General features: G+C 39.3%; 1 protein-coding gene and 1 non-coding gene across 3 annotated transcripts in view; one reads left to right on the top strand and one right to left on the bottom strand.

Moving 5' to 3' along the window:
- Window positions 1–14,152, bottom strand: part of TRPM7 (transient receptor potential cation channel subfamily M member 7) — a 170,338-nt gene that overhangs the window by 43,342 nt on the left and 112,844 nt on the right. The gene's annotated exons all lie outside the window — the stretch shown is intronic.
- On the top strand, window positions 9,163–9,268 carry LOC126087599 (U6 spliceosomal RNA). The gene has a single exon (XR_007519781.1). It is a non-coding gene; the product is annotated as a U6 spliceosomal RNA (small nuclear RNA).

The following is a 14,152-nucleotide window of genomic DNA, read 5'->3' on the forward strand; positions in this document are numbered from 1 at the left end:
GACTCTATCAAGAGAAATAACCTACGAGTGATTGGAGTACCAGAACAGGGAGGGTTAACAGAAAACACACAGAAACTTGTTGAAGATGTGTTGGCAGAAAACTTCCCTAATATCATGAAGGATAAGAAGGTATCTACCCAAAATACTCATCGAACTCCACATAAGGTAGATTTTAAAAGAAAGTCACGGAGGCGGAGCCAAGATGGCGGACTAGGCAGACGCTACCTCGGATCCCTCTTACAACAAAGACACGGAAAAACAAGTGAATCGATCACATACATAACAATCTACGAACCCTGAACAACAAACACAGATTTAGAGACGGAGAACGAACTAATACGGGGAAGCAGCGATTGTTTCCAGAGCCTGGAGCCAGCGTACCAGTCAGGTACGGCACAAGCACAGAGACCTGCTCCACCCCCCTGAACTAACCCCGGGAGGGGGACTAGCCGGTTCCACGGGCGGCGTGGGACGCAGCCGTTAGGAGAAGTCCCCGGGAGGCAGTGACTGATCTTGGAGCAGAAAGAGCAGCATCCGAGCCGGGGAACCGTCCCACAGGGATTTGGACTGCACGCAGGTACGCCATAAACACGGAGAGTTGCTCCACCCCCTGAACTAACCCCGGGAAGGTGACCATCCGGGTCGCGCGGGCGGCGTGGGACGCAGCCGGTAGGAGAAGTCCCCTGGAGGCAGCGACTGGTATTGGAGCGGGGAGAACAGCGTTTCAGCCGGGACACTCGGTCGCGGCACAAGCACGGGGAGCTACTCCACCCATCTGAACTAACCCCGGGAGGGGGCCCACCTGGTTCACGGGGGCGGCACGGCCACGCGGCTGGAGGGACGAGAAGTCCCCGGGAGGCAGCGACTGATTTTGGAGTCGAGAGTGCACCGTCCCAGTAGGGGAGCCTCGACGCTGGGCGTGGGGCTGGAAGCGGAGGATCTGACCGTGACTCCAGCGGGCCAGACCCCCCGGGGGCAATCTCCACACAGACAGCACACATAGGCGACGCGCCCGCGGGAATCTCAGATATAATAGTCATTCCAAGCAAGACAAGCAACTCTGGCTATATTCTGAGGTGCTACTCTCCTATCTCTCTGTTCCCTCCCCCACCCTCCCCAGGCGGCTTCATTAACATCTGAATAGCCTGAGCCAGAGGGAGAACTCTGATAGGGATCTGACTGCAGTTTTTTTTTTTAGCGGATTTTCTGGAAAAACTAGTTTCCCAGTGATGGCTCGGAGACAACAATCCATATCAAACCACTTAAAGAAGCAGACCGTGACAGCTTCTCCAACTCCCCAAACAAAAGAATCAAAATCTTTCCCAAATGAAGATACAATTTTGGAATTATCAGATACAGAATATAAAAAACTAATTTACAGAATGCTTAATGATATCACAAATGAAATTAGGATATCTGCAGAAAAAGCCAAGGAACACACTGATAAAACTGTTGAAGAACTCAAAAAGATTATTCAAGAACATACTGAAAAAATTAATAAGTTGCAAGAATCCATAGAGAGACAACATGTAGAAATCCAAAAGATTAACAATAAAATAACAGAATTAGACAACACACTAGGAAGTCAGAGGAGCAGACTCGAGCAATTAGAATGCAGACTGGGACATCTGGAGGACCAGGGAATCAACACCAACATAGCTGAAAAAAAATCAGATAAAAGAATTAAAAAAAATGAAGAAACCCTAAGAATTATGTGGGACTCTATCAAGAAGGATAACCTGCGGGTGATTGGAGTCCCAGAACAGGGAGGGGGGACAGAAAACACAGAGAAAATAGTTGAAGAACTTCTGACAGAAAACTTCCCTGACATCATGAAAGACGAAAGGATATCTATCCAAGATGCTCATCGAACCCCATTTAAGATTGATCCAAAAAGAAAAACACCAAGACATATTATCATCAAACTCACCAAAACCAAAGATAAACAGAAAATTTTAAAAGCAGCCAGGGAGAAAAGAAAGGTTTCTTTCAAGGGAGAATCAATAAGAATATGTTCTGACTACTCAGCAGAAACCATGCAGGCAAGAAGGGAATGGGACGACATATACAGAACACTGAAGGAGAAAAACTGCCAACCAAGGATCATATATCCAGCAAAACTCTCTCTGAAATATGAAGGCGAAATTAAGATATTTACAGACAAACACAAGTTTAGAGAATTTGCAAAAACCAAACCAAAGCTACAAGAAATACTAAAGGATATTGTTTGGTCAGAGAACCAATAATATCACATATCAGCACAACACAAGGTCACAAAACAGAACGTCCTGATATCAACTCAAATAGGGAAATCACAAAAACAAACAAATTAAGATTAATTAAAAAAAAAAATACACATAACAGGGAATCATGGAAGTCAAAAGGTAAAAGATCACAATAATCAAAAAGAGGGACTAAATACAGGAGGCATTGAACTGCCATATGGAGAGTGATACAAGGCGATATAGAACAATACAAGTTAGGTTTTTACTTAGAAAAATAGGGGTATATAATGAGGTAACCACAAAAAGGTATAACAACTCTATAACTCAAGACAAAAACCAAGAAAAACGTAACGACTCAACTAACATAAAGTCAAACACTATGAAAGTGAGGATCTCACAATTTACTAAGAAAAACGCCTCAGCACAAAAAAGTATGTGGAAAAATGAAATTGTCAACAACACACATAAAAAGGCATCAAAATGACAGCACTAAAAACTTATTTATCTATAATTACCCTGAATGTAAATGGACTAAATGCACCAATAAAGAGACAGAGAGTCACAGACTGGATAAAGAAACACGATCCATCTATATGCTGCCTACAAGAGACACACCTTAGACTTAGAGACACAAACAAACTAAAACTCAAAGGATGGAAAAAAGTATATCAAGCAAACAATAAGCAAAAAAGAAGAGGAGTAGCAATATTAATTTCTGACAAAATAGACTTTAGACTTAAATCCACCACAAAGGATAAAGAAGGACACTATATAATGATAAAAGGTACAATTGATCAGGAAGACATAACCATATTAAATATTTACGCACCCAATGACAGGGCTGCAAGATATATAAATCAAATTTTAACAGAACTGAAAAGCGAGATAGATACCTCCACAATTATAGTAGGAGACTTCAACACACCCCTTTCGGAGAAGGACAGGACATCCAGTAAGAAGCTCAACAGAGACACGGAAGATCTAATTACAACAATCAACCAACTTGACCTCATTGACTTATACAGAACTCTCCACCCAACTGCTGCAAAATATACTTTTTTTTCTAGCGCACATGGAACATTCTCTAGAATAGACCACATATTAGGTCATAAAACAAACCTTTGCAGAGTCCAAAACATCGAAATATTACAAAGCATCTTCTCAGACCACAAGGCAATAAAACTAGAGATCAATAACAGAAGAACGAGGGAAAAGAAATCAAATACTTGGAAAATGAACAATACCCTCCTGAAAAAAGACTGGGTTATAGAAGACATCAAGGAGGGAATAAGGAAATTCATAGAAAGCAACGAGAATGAAAATACTTCCTATCAAAACCTCTGGGACACAGCAAAAGCAGTGCTCAGAGGTCAATTTATATCAATAAATGCACACATACAAAAAGAAGAAAGAGCCAAAATCAGAGAACTGTCCCTACAACTTGAACAAATAGAAAGTGAGCAACAAAAGAATCCATCAGGCACCAGAAGAAAACAAATAATAAAAATTAGAGCTGAACTAAATGAATTAGAGAACAGAAAAACAATTGAAAGAATTAACAAAGCCAAAAGCTGGTTCTTTGAAAAAATTAACAAAATTGATAAACCATTGGCTAGACTGACTAAAGAAATACAGGAAAGGAAACAAATAACCCGAATAAGAAATGAGAAGGACCACATCACAACAGAACCAAATGAAATTAAAAGAATCATTTCAGATTATTATGAAAAATTGTACTCTAACAAATTTGAAAACCTAGAAGAAATGGATGAATTCCTTGAAAAACACTACCTACCTAAACTAACACATTCAGAAGCAGAACAACTAAATAGACCCATAACAAAAAAAGAGATTGAAACGGTAATCAAAAAACTCCCAACAAAAAAAAGTCCTGGCCCGGACGGCTTCACTGCAGAGTTCTACCAAATTTTCAGAGAAGAGTTAACACCACTACTACTAAAGGTATTCCAAAGCATAGAAAATGACGGAATACTACCCAACTCATTCTATGAAGCCACCATCTCCCTGATACCAAAACCAGGTAAAGACATTACAAAAAAAGAAAATTATAGACCTATATCCCTCATGAACATTGATGCAAAAATCCTCAACAAAATTCTAGCCAATAGAATCCAACAACACATCAAAAAAATAATTCACCCTGATCAAGTGGGATTTATACCAGGTATGCAAGGCTGGTTTAATATCAGAAAAACCATTAATGTAATCCATCACATAAATAAAACAAAAGACAAAAACCACATGATCTTATCAATTGATGCAGAAAAGGCATTTGACAAAGTCCAACACCCATTCATGATAAAAACTCTTACCAAAATAGGAATTGAAGGAAAATTCCTCAACATAATAAAGGGCATCTATGCAAAGCCAACAGCCAATATCACTCTAAATGGAGAGAACCTGAAAGCATTTCCCTTGAGAACGGGAACCAGACAAGGATGCCCTTTATCACCGCTCTTATTCAACATCGTGTTGGAAGTCTTAGCCAGGGCAATCAGGCTAGACAAAGAAATAAAAGGTATCCGGATTGGCAAGGAAGAAGTAAAGTTATCACTATTTGCAGATGACATGATTATATACACAGAAAACCCTAAGGAATCCTCCAGAAAACTACTGAAACTAATAGAAGAGTTTGGCAGAGTCTCAGGTTATAAAATAAACATACAAAAATCACTTGGATTCCTCTACATCAACAAAAAGAACACCGAAGAGGAAATAACCAAATCAATACCATTCACAGTAGCCCCCAAGAAGATAAGATACTTAGGAATAAATCTTACCAAGGATGTAAAAGACCTATACAAAGAAAACTACAAAGCTCTACTACAAGAAATTCAAAAGGACATACTTAAGTGGAAAAACATACCTTGCTCATGGATAGGAAGACTCAACATAGTAAAAATGTCTATTCTACCAAAAGCCATCTATACATTTAACGCACTTCCGATCCAAATTCCAATGTCATATTTTAAGGGGATAGAGAAACAAATCACCAATTTCATATGGAAGGGAAAGAAGCCCCGGATAAGCAAAGCACTACTGAAAAAGAAGAAGAAAGTGGGAGGCCTCACCTTACCTGACTTCAGAACCTATTATACAGCCACAGTAGTCAAAACAGCCTGGTATTGGTACAACAACAGACACATAGACCAATGGAACAGAATTGAGAACCCAGACATAGATCCATCCACGTATGAGCAGCTGATATTTGACAAAGGACCAGTGTCAATTAACTGGGGAAAAGACAGCCTTTTTAACAAATGGTGCTGGCATAACTGGATATCCATTTGCAAAAAAATGAAACAGGACCCATACCTCACACCATGCACAAAAACTAACTCCAAGTGGATCAAAGACCTAAACATAAAGACTAAAACGATAAAGATCATGGAAGAAAAAATTGGGACAACCCTAGGAGCCCTAATACAAGGTATAAACAGAATACAAAACATTACCAAAAATGATGAAGAGAAACCCGATAACTGGGAGCTCCTAAAAATCAAACACCTATGCTCATCTAAAGACTTCACCAAAAGAGTAAAAAGACCACCTACAGATTGGGAAAGAATTTTCAGCTATGACATCTCCGACCAGCGCCTGATCTCTAAAATCTACATGATTCTGTCAAAACTCAACCACAAAAAGACAAACAACCCAATCAAGAAGTGGGCAAAGGATATGAACACACATTTCTCTAAAGAAGATATTCAGGCAGCCAACAGATACATGAGAAAATGCTCTCGATCATTAGCCATTAGAGAAATGCAAATTAAAACTACGATGAGATTCCATCTCACACCAGCAAGGCTGGCATTAATCCAAAAAACACAAAATAATAAATGTTGGAGAGGCTGCGGAGAGATTGGAACTCTCATACACTGCTGGTGGGAATGTAAAATGGTACAACCACTTTGGAAATCTATCTGGCGTTATCTTAAACAGTTAGAAATAGAACTACCATACAACCCAGAAATCCCACTCCTCGGAATATACCCTAGAGATACAAGAGCCTTCATACAAACAGATATATGCACACCCATGTTTATTGCAGCTCTGTTTACAATAGCAAAAAGTTGGAAGCAACCAAGGTGTCCATCAACGGATGAATGGGTAAATAAATTGTGGTATATTCACACAATGGAATACTACGCATCGATAAAGAACAGTGACGAATCTCTGAAACATTTCATAACATGGAGGAACCTGGAAGGCATTATGCTGAGCGAAATGAGTCAGAGGCAAAAGGACAAATATTGTATAAGACCACTATTATAAGATCTTGAGAAATAGTAAACCTGAGAAGAACACATACTTTTGTGGTTACGAGGGGGGGAGGGAGGGAGGGTGGGAGAGGGTTTTTTTATTGATTAATCAGTAGATAAGAACTGCTTTAGGTGAAGGGAAAGACAACACTCAATACATGGAAGGTCAGCTCAATTGGACTGGACCAAAAGCAAAGAAGTTTCCGGGATAAAATGAATGCTTCAAAGGTCAGCGGAGCAAGCGCGGGGGTCTGGGGAACATGGTTTGCGGGGACTTCTAAGTCAATTGGCAAAATAATTCTATTATGAAATCATTCTGCATCCCACTTTGAAATGTGGCGTCTGGGGTCTTAAATGCTAACAAGCAGCCATCTAAGATGCAGCAATTGGTCTCAACCCACCTGGAGCAAAGGAAAATGAAGAACACCAAGCCCACATGACAACTAAGAGCCCAAGAGACAGAAAGGGCCACATGAACCAGAGACCTATATCATCCTGAGACCAGAAGAACTAGTTGGTGCCCGGCCACAATCGATGACTGCCCTGACAGGGAGCTCAGCAGAGGACCCCTGAGGGAGCAGGCGAGCAGTGGGATGCAGACCCCAAATTCTCATAAGAAGACCAAACTTAATGGTCTGACTGAGACTGGAGGAATCCCGGCGGTCATGCTCTCCAGACCTTCTGTTGACACAGGACAGGAACCATCCCTGAAGACAACTCATCAGACATGAAAGGGACTGGTCAGCGGGTGGGAGAGAGACGCTGATGAAGAGTGAGCTAATTATATCAGGTGTACACTTGAGATTGTGTTGGCAACTCTTGTCTGGAGGGGGGATGGGAGGATAGAGAGAGAGGGAAGCCGGCAAAATTGTCAAGAAAGGAGAGACTGAAAGGGCTGACTCAAGACGGGGAGAGTAAGTGGGAGTAGGGAGTGAGATGTATGTAAACTTATATGTGACAGACTGATTGGATTTGTAAACGTTCACTTGAAGCTTAATAAAAGTTATTATAAAAAAAAAAAAAAAAAAAAAAAAAAAAAAAAAGAAAGTCACCAAGATGTATTATAATCCAACTTGCCAAACCCAAATACAAAGAGAGAATTTTAAGAGCAGCTAGGGAAAAACGAAAAGTCACCTACAAATGACAGTCAATAAAAACAAGCTCAGACTACTCGGCAGAAACCAAGTAGACAAGAAGGTGATGGGATGACTTATATAAAACACTGAAGGAAAAAAATCGCCAGCCAAGAATCATATACCCAGCAAAACTGCCTCTCAAATATGAAGGTGAAATTAGGACACTTCCAGATACAAAGAAGTTTAGGGAATTCATAAAAACCAAACCAAAACTACAAGAAATACTAAAGGGAGTTCTTTGCATAGAAAATCAATAATATCAGATATCAACCCAAGACTAGAACACTGGGCAGAGCAATCAGATGTCAACTCAGAGAAGAAAATCACAAAAAATATCGATAAAAAAATGCCCAAAACAGGGAAACAGCAATGTTATTGTGTAAAAGAAGACAACATTAAAACAATAAAGAGGGACTAAGAAATGTAGTCATACATCTCTCATATGGAGAGGAAGACAAGGCGATACAAAGAAATAAAAGTTAGGTTTAAATTTAGGAAAAAAAGGGTAAATAATAAAGTAACCACAAAGGAGGCAAACTATCCTATGCATCAAAATAAAATACAAGAAAAAAAGAGATACTCAATAGAAAGAAAAACAAAAACAAAAACAATGAATGTGAGGAAAGACAGTATGAAAAGGTAATTTACTCAGCCAAAAAACTAAGTGAGAAAAAGAAACTGTCAATGACACACAACAAAAGACATCAAAATGATAGCACTAAATTCATACCTATCCATAATTACACAGAATGTAAATAGACTAAATGCACCAATACAGAGACAGAGAGTGGCAGAATGGATTAAAAGACATGATCCATCTATATGCTGCCTACAAGTGACACGCCATAAACTTAGAGAAACAAACTAACTAAAACTCAAAATATGGAAAAAAAATATATCAAAGCAAACAACAATCAAAAAAGAGCAGAAGTGCAATATTAATTTCTCACAAAATTGACTGTAAAATTAAATCCATCATAAAGGATAAGGAAGGACACTACTATATAATGATTAAAGGGACAATATACCAGGAGGATGTAATGATATTAAATATTTATGCACCCAATGACAGGGCTGCAAGACATACAAAACAAACTTTTACAGCACTGAAAAGTGAGATAGACAGCTCCACAATAATAGTAGGAGACATGAACACACCACGTTCAGCGAAAGAAGCTCAATAAAGACATGGAAGATCTAAATGCCACAATAAACCAAGCTGACCTCACTGACCTATACACAACACTCCACCCCAAAGCAGCCAAGTATATTTTCTTTTCTAGTGCACACGGAACATTCTCTAGAATAGATCACATATTAGGTCATAAAGCAAGCCTTAACAGAATCCAAGACACTGAAATACTACAAAGCATCTTCTCTGACCATAAGGCCACAAAAGGGAAATCAATAACAGCAAAAGCAGGGAAAAGAAATTGAACACTTGGGAACTGAATACCCAGCTCAAAAAAGACTGGATTATAGAAGACATTAAAGATGGAATAAAGAAATTCATATAGAGTGCTTGCTTCTACAGCACATATACTAAAATTGGAATGACACAGAAAAGATTAGCATGTCCCTGTGCAAGGATGACACGCAAATTCGTGAAGCATTCCATATTTTTTAGTCAGTTGCAAAAGGACAAATATTGTATAAGACCACTATTATAAGAACTCGAGAAATAAACAGACAAAAAATATTCTTTGATGGTTACAAGATGGGGGATGGAGGGAGGGTGAGAGAGTGGTATTCACTAATTAGACAGTAGATGAGAACTACTTTACGTGAAGGGAAAAACAACACACAATACAGGGGAGGTCAGCATAACTGGACTAAACCAAAAGCAAAGAAGTTTCCTCAATAAACTGAATGCTGTGAAGGCCAGTGTAGCAGGGCGGGGGTTTATGCAGCATGGTTTCAGGGAACATCTCAGTCAGATGGCATAATAAAATCTATTAAGAAAGCATTCTGCATCCCACTTTGGAGACTGGCGTCTGGGGTCTTAAATGCTAGCAAGCGGCCATCTAAGATGCATCAATTGGTCTCAACGCACCTGGACCAAAGAAGAATGAAGAACAACAAGGACACAAGATAATTACGAGCCCAAGAGACAGAAAGGGCCACACAAACCAGAGACTACATCGGTCTGAGACCAGAAGAGCTAGATGGTGCCCGGCTACAACCGATGACCGCCCAGAAAGGAAACACAACAGACAACCCCTGAGGGAGCAGGAGAGCACTGGGATGGTGACCCCAAATTCTCGTAAAAGGACCATGCTTAATGGTCAGAGACTAGAAGGCCTCTGGTGGTCATGGTCCCTGGACCTTCTGTTGGCCAAGGACAGAACCATTCGCAAAGCCAACTCTTCAGACAGGGATTGGACTGTACAATGGGATGGAGAGGGATGCTGGTGAGGATTCAGCTTCTTGGATCAGGTGGACACTTGAGACTATGCTGGCACCTCCTGTCTGGAAGGGAGACAAGAGGGTAAAGGGGGTTAGAAGCTGGTGGAATGGACATGGGAAGAGAGAGTGAAGGGAGGCAGCGGGCTGTCTCATTAGGGGGAGAGCAACTGGGAGTATGTAGCAAGGTGTATATAAGTTCTTGTGTGAGAGACTGACTTGATTAGTAACCTTGCACTTAAAGCACAATAAAAATTAAAAAAAAAAAAATTCATAGAATCCAATGAGAATGAAAACACCTCCTATCAGAATCTTTGGGACACTGCGAAAGCAGTGCTCAGAGGTCAATTTATATCAATAAATGCACACATACAAAAAGAAGAAAGGGCCAAAATCAAAGAATTATCCCTACAACTTGAAAAAAATAGAACGGGAGCAACAAAAGAAACCCTCAGGCACCAAAGAAAGCAAATAATAAAAATTGGAGCAGAACTAAAAGAAACAAAAAACAGAAAAAAAAACTGAAAGAATTAACAAGACCAAAAGCTGCTTCTTTCAAAAAATTAACAAAATTGATAAACCACTGGCCAAACTGCAAAAGAAAAACAGGAAATAAAGCAAATAACCCAAATAAGAAACGTGATGGGTGATATTACAACAAACACACCCAACTGAAACTGAAAGAATCATACCAGATTACTATGAAAAACTGTACTCTAACAAATTTGAAAACCTGGAAGAAATGGATGAATTCCTAGAAACACACTACCTACCTAAACTAACACAAAGAGAGGAAAAACAACTACATAGACCCATAACAAAAGAAGGGATTGAAAAGGTAATCAAAAAACTCCCAACAAAAAATAAAGCCGTGGCCCAGACAGCTTCACTACAGAGTTCTATTAAACTTTCAGAGAAGAGGTAACACCACTACTACTAAAGGTATTTCAGAGCATAGAAGGGGATGGAATACTCCCAAACTCATTCTATAAAGCCAGCATATCCCTGATACCAAAAGCAGGTAAAGACACCATAAAAAAAGAAAACTACAGACCTATATCCCTCATTTGGAAAATTACAGACATATATCCCTTGTTTGGAAACCCCGGTGGCAAAGTGGTTAAGTGCTACGGCTGCTAACCAAAGAGTCGGCAGTTCGAATCCGCCAGGCGCTCCTCGAAAACTCTATGGGGCAATTCTACTCTGTCCTATAGGGTTGCTATGAGTCGAAATCATGAACTTAAATGTAAAAATCCTCAACAAAATTGTAGCCAATAGAATTGAACATAACATATCAAAAAAATAATTCACCATGACCAGGTGGAATTTATACCAGGTATGCACGGATGGTTCAACATTAGAAAAACAATTAATGTAATCCATTATATAAAAAAAAAAAAGGCAAGAATCACATGATTTTATCAACTGATGCAGAAAAGGCATGTGACAAAGTTCTACACCCATTCATGATAAAAACTCTCAGCAAAATAGGAATAGAAGGAAAATTCCTCATGATAGTACAGGGCATTTATATAAACCAACAGCCAACATCATCCTAAATGGAGAGAGTCTGAAAGCATTCCCCTTGAGATCAGGAACCAGACAAGGATGCCCTTTATCACCAGTCTTATTCAACATTGTGCTGGAAGTCCTAGCCAGAGCAATTAGGTTAGATAAGGAAATAAAGCGCATCCAGGTTGGCAAGGAAGAAGTCAAAGTATCTCTATTTGCAGATGACATGATTTTATATACAGAAAACCCTAAGAAAATTACTGAAACTAATAGAAGAGTTCAGGAGAGTATCAGGATACAAGATAAACATACAAATATCAGTCAGATTCCTCTACACCAACAAAAAGAACATCGAAGAGGAAATCACAAAATCAATACCATTTATAGTAGCCCCCAAGAAGATAAAATACTTAGGAATAAATCTTAGGCCAGAGATGTAAAATGGTTATAGAAAGAAAACTACAGAACACTTCTGCAAGAAACCAAAAGAGACCTACGTAAGTGGAAAAGCATACTTTGCCCATGGAGAGAAAGACTTAACATTGTAAAAATGTCTATTCTTCTAAAAGCCATCTATAGATGCAATGCAATTCCAATCCAAATTCCAATGATATTTTTTAATGAGATGGACAAACAAATCACCAACTTCATATGGAAAGTAAAGAGGCCCCGGATAAGTAAAGCATTACTGAAAAAGAACAACAAAGTGGGAGACCTCACTCCTCCTGATTTTAGAACCTATTATATCACCACAGTAGTCAAAACAGCCTGGTACTGGTAAAAAAACAGATACATAGACTAATGGAACAGAATTGAGAATCCTGACATAAATCCATCCACATATGAGCAGTTGATATTTGACAAAGGCCCCAGATCAGTTAAATGGGGAAAAGGCAGTCTTTTTAACAAATGGTGCTGGCATAACTGGATATCCATCTGCAAAAAAATGAAACAAGACCCATACCTCACACCATGCACAAAAACTAACTCAAAATGGATCAAAGACCTAATTATAAAATCAAAAACAATAAAGATCATGGAATTAAAAATAGGGACAACATTAGGAGCCCTTTATACATGGCATAAACAGTATACAAAACATTTCTAACAATGAAGAAGAAAAACTAGATAACTGGGAGCTCCTACAAATCGAACACCTATGCTCATTCAAAGACTTCACCAAAAGAGTAAAAAGATTACCTACAGACTGGGAAAAAGTTTTTAGCTATGACATTTCTGATCAGCACCTGATCTCTAAAATCTACATGATACTGCAAAAACTCAACTGCAAATAGACAAATAATCTAATTTAAAAATGGGCAAAGGATATGAACAGACACTTCATTAAAGAAGACATTCAGTTAGCTATGAGATACATGAGGAAATACTCACGATCATTAGCCATTATTGAAATGCAAATCAAAACTACAATGATATTCCATCTCTCACCAACAAGGCTGGCATTAATCCAAAAAACACAAAATAAGAAATGTTGGAGAGGTTGTGGAGAGACTGGAACACTTATACACTGCTGGTGGGAATGTCAAATGGTACAACCACTTTGGAAATCAATTTTGTGCTTCCTTAAAAAGCTCGAAATGGAACTACCAAAAGATCCAGCAATCCCACTCCTGGGAATATATCCTAGAAAAATAAGAGCCTTTACACGAACAGATATATGCACACCCATGTTCACTGCAGCACTGTTTACAATAGCAAAAAGATGGAAGCAACCAAGGTGCCCGTCAACAGATGAATGGATAAATAAATCATGGTACATTCACACAATGGAATACTACACATTGATAAAGAACAGTGATCAATCTGTGAAACATTTCATAACACTGAGGAATCTGAAAGGCATTATGCTGAGTGAAATTAGTTGCAACAAGACAAATATTGTAATAAGATCACTATTATAAGAACTCGAGAAATAGTTTAAACAGATAAAATATTCTTTGATGGTTACAAGACGGGGGAGGGAGAGATGGAGGGAAGGGGTACTTACTAATTAGACAGTAGATAAGAACTACTTCAGATGAAGGGAAAGACAACACATAATGCAGGCGAGGTCAGCACAACTGGACTAAAACAAAAGCAAAGAAGTTTCCTGAATAAACTGAATGCTTTGAAGACCAGCGTAGCAGGGGCGGGGGGTTTGGGGAGCATGGTTTCAGGGGACATCTAAGTCAACTGGCATAATAAAATCTATTATGAAAGCATTGTGCATTCCACTTTGAAGAGAGGCATTTGGGGTCTTAAACGCTAGCAAGCAGCCATCTAAGGTGCAACAACTGTCCTCAACCAACCTGGACCAGGGGAAAATGAAGAACACCAAGGACACAAGGTAATTACGAGCCTAAGAGACAGAAAGGGCCACATAAACCAGAGACTATATTAGCCTGAGACCAGAAGAACTAGATGGTACCCAGCTACAACTGATGACTGCCCTGAACAGGAATACAACAGACAAGCCCTGAGGGAGCAAGAGAGCGGTGGGATTCAGACCCCAAATTCTTGGAAAGAGACCAGACTTAACGGCCTAACTGAGACTAGAAGGACCCTGGTGGTCACAGTCCCCAGATCTTCTGTT

Source organism: Elephas maximus, chromosome 12 (assembly GCF_024166365.1).
Source record: "Elephas maximus indicus isolate mEleMax1 chromosome 12, mEleMax1 primary haplotype, whole genome shotgun sequence".
Lineage (NCBI taxonomy): Eukaryota > Metazoa > Chordata > Mammalia > Proboscidea > Elephantidae > Elephas > Elephas maximus.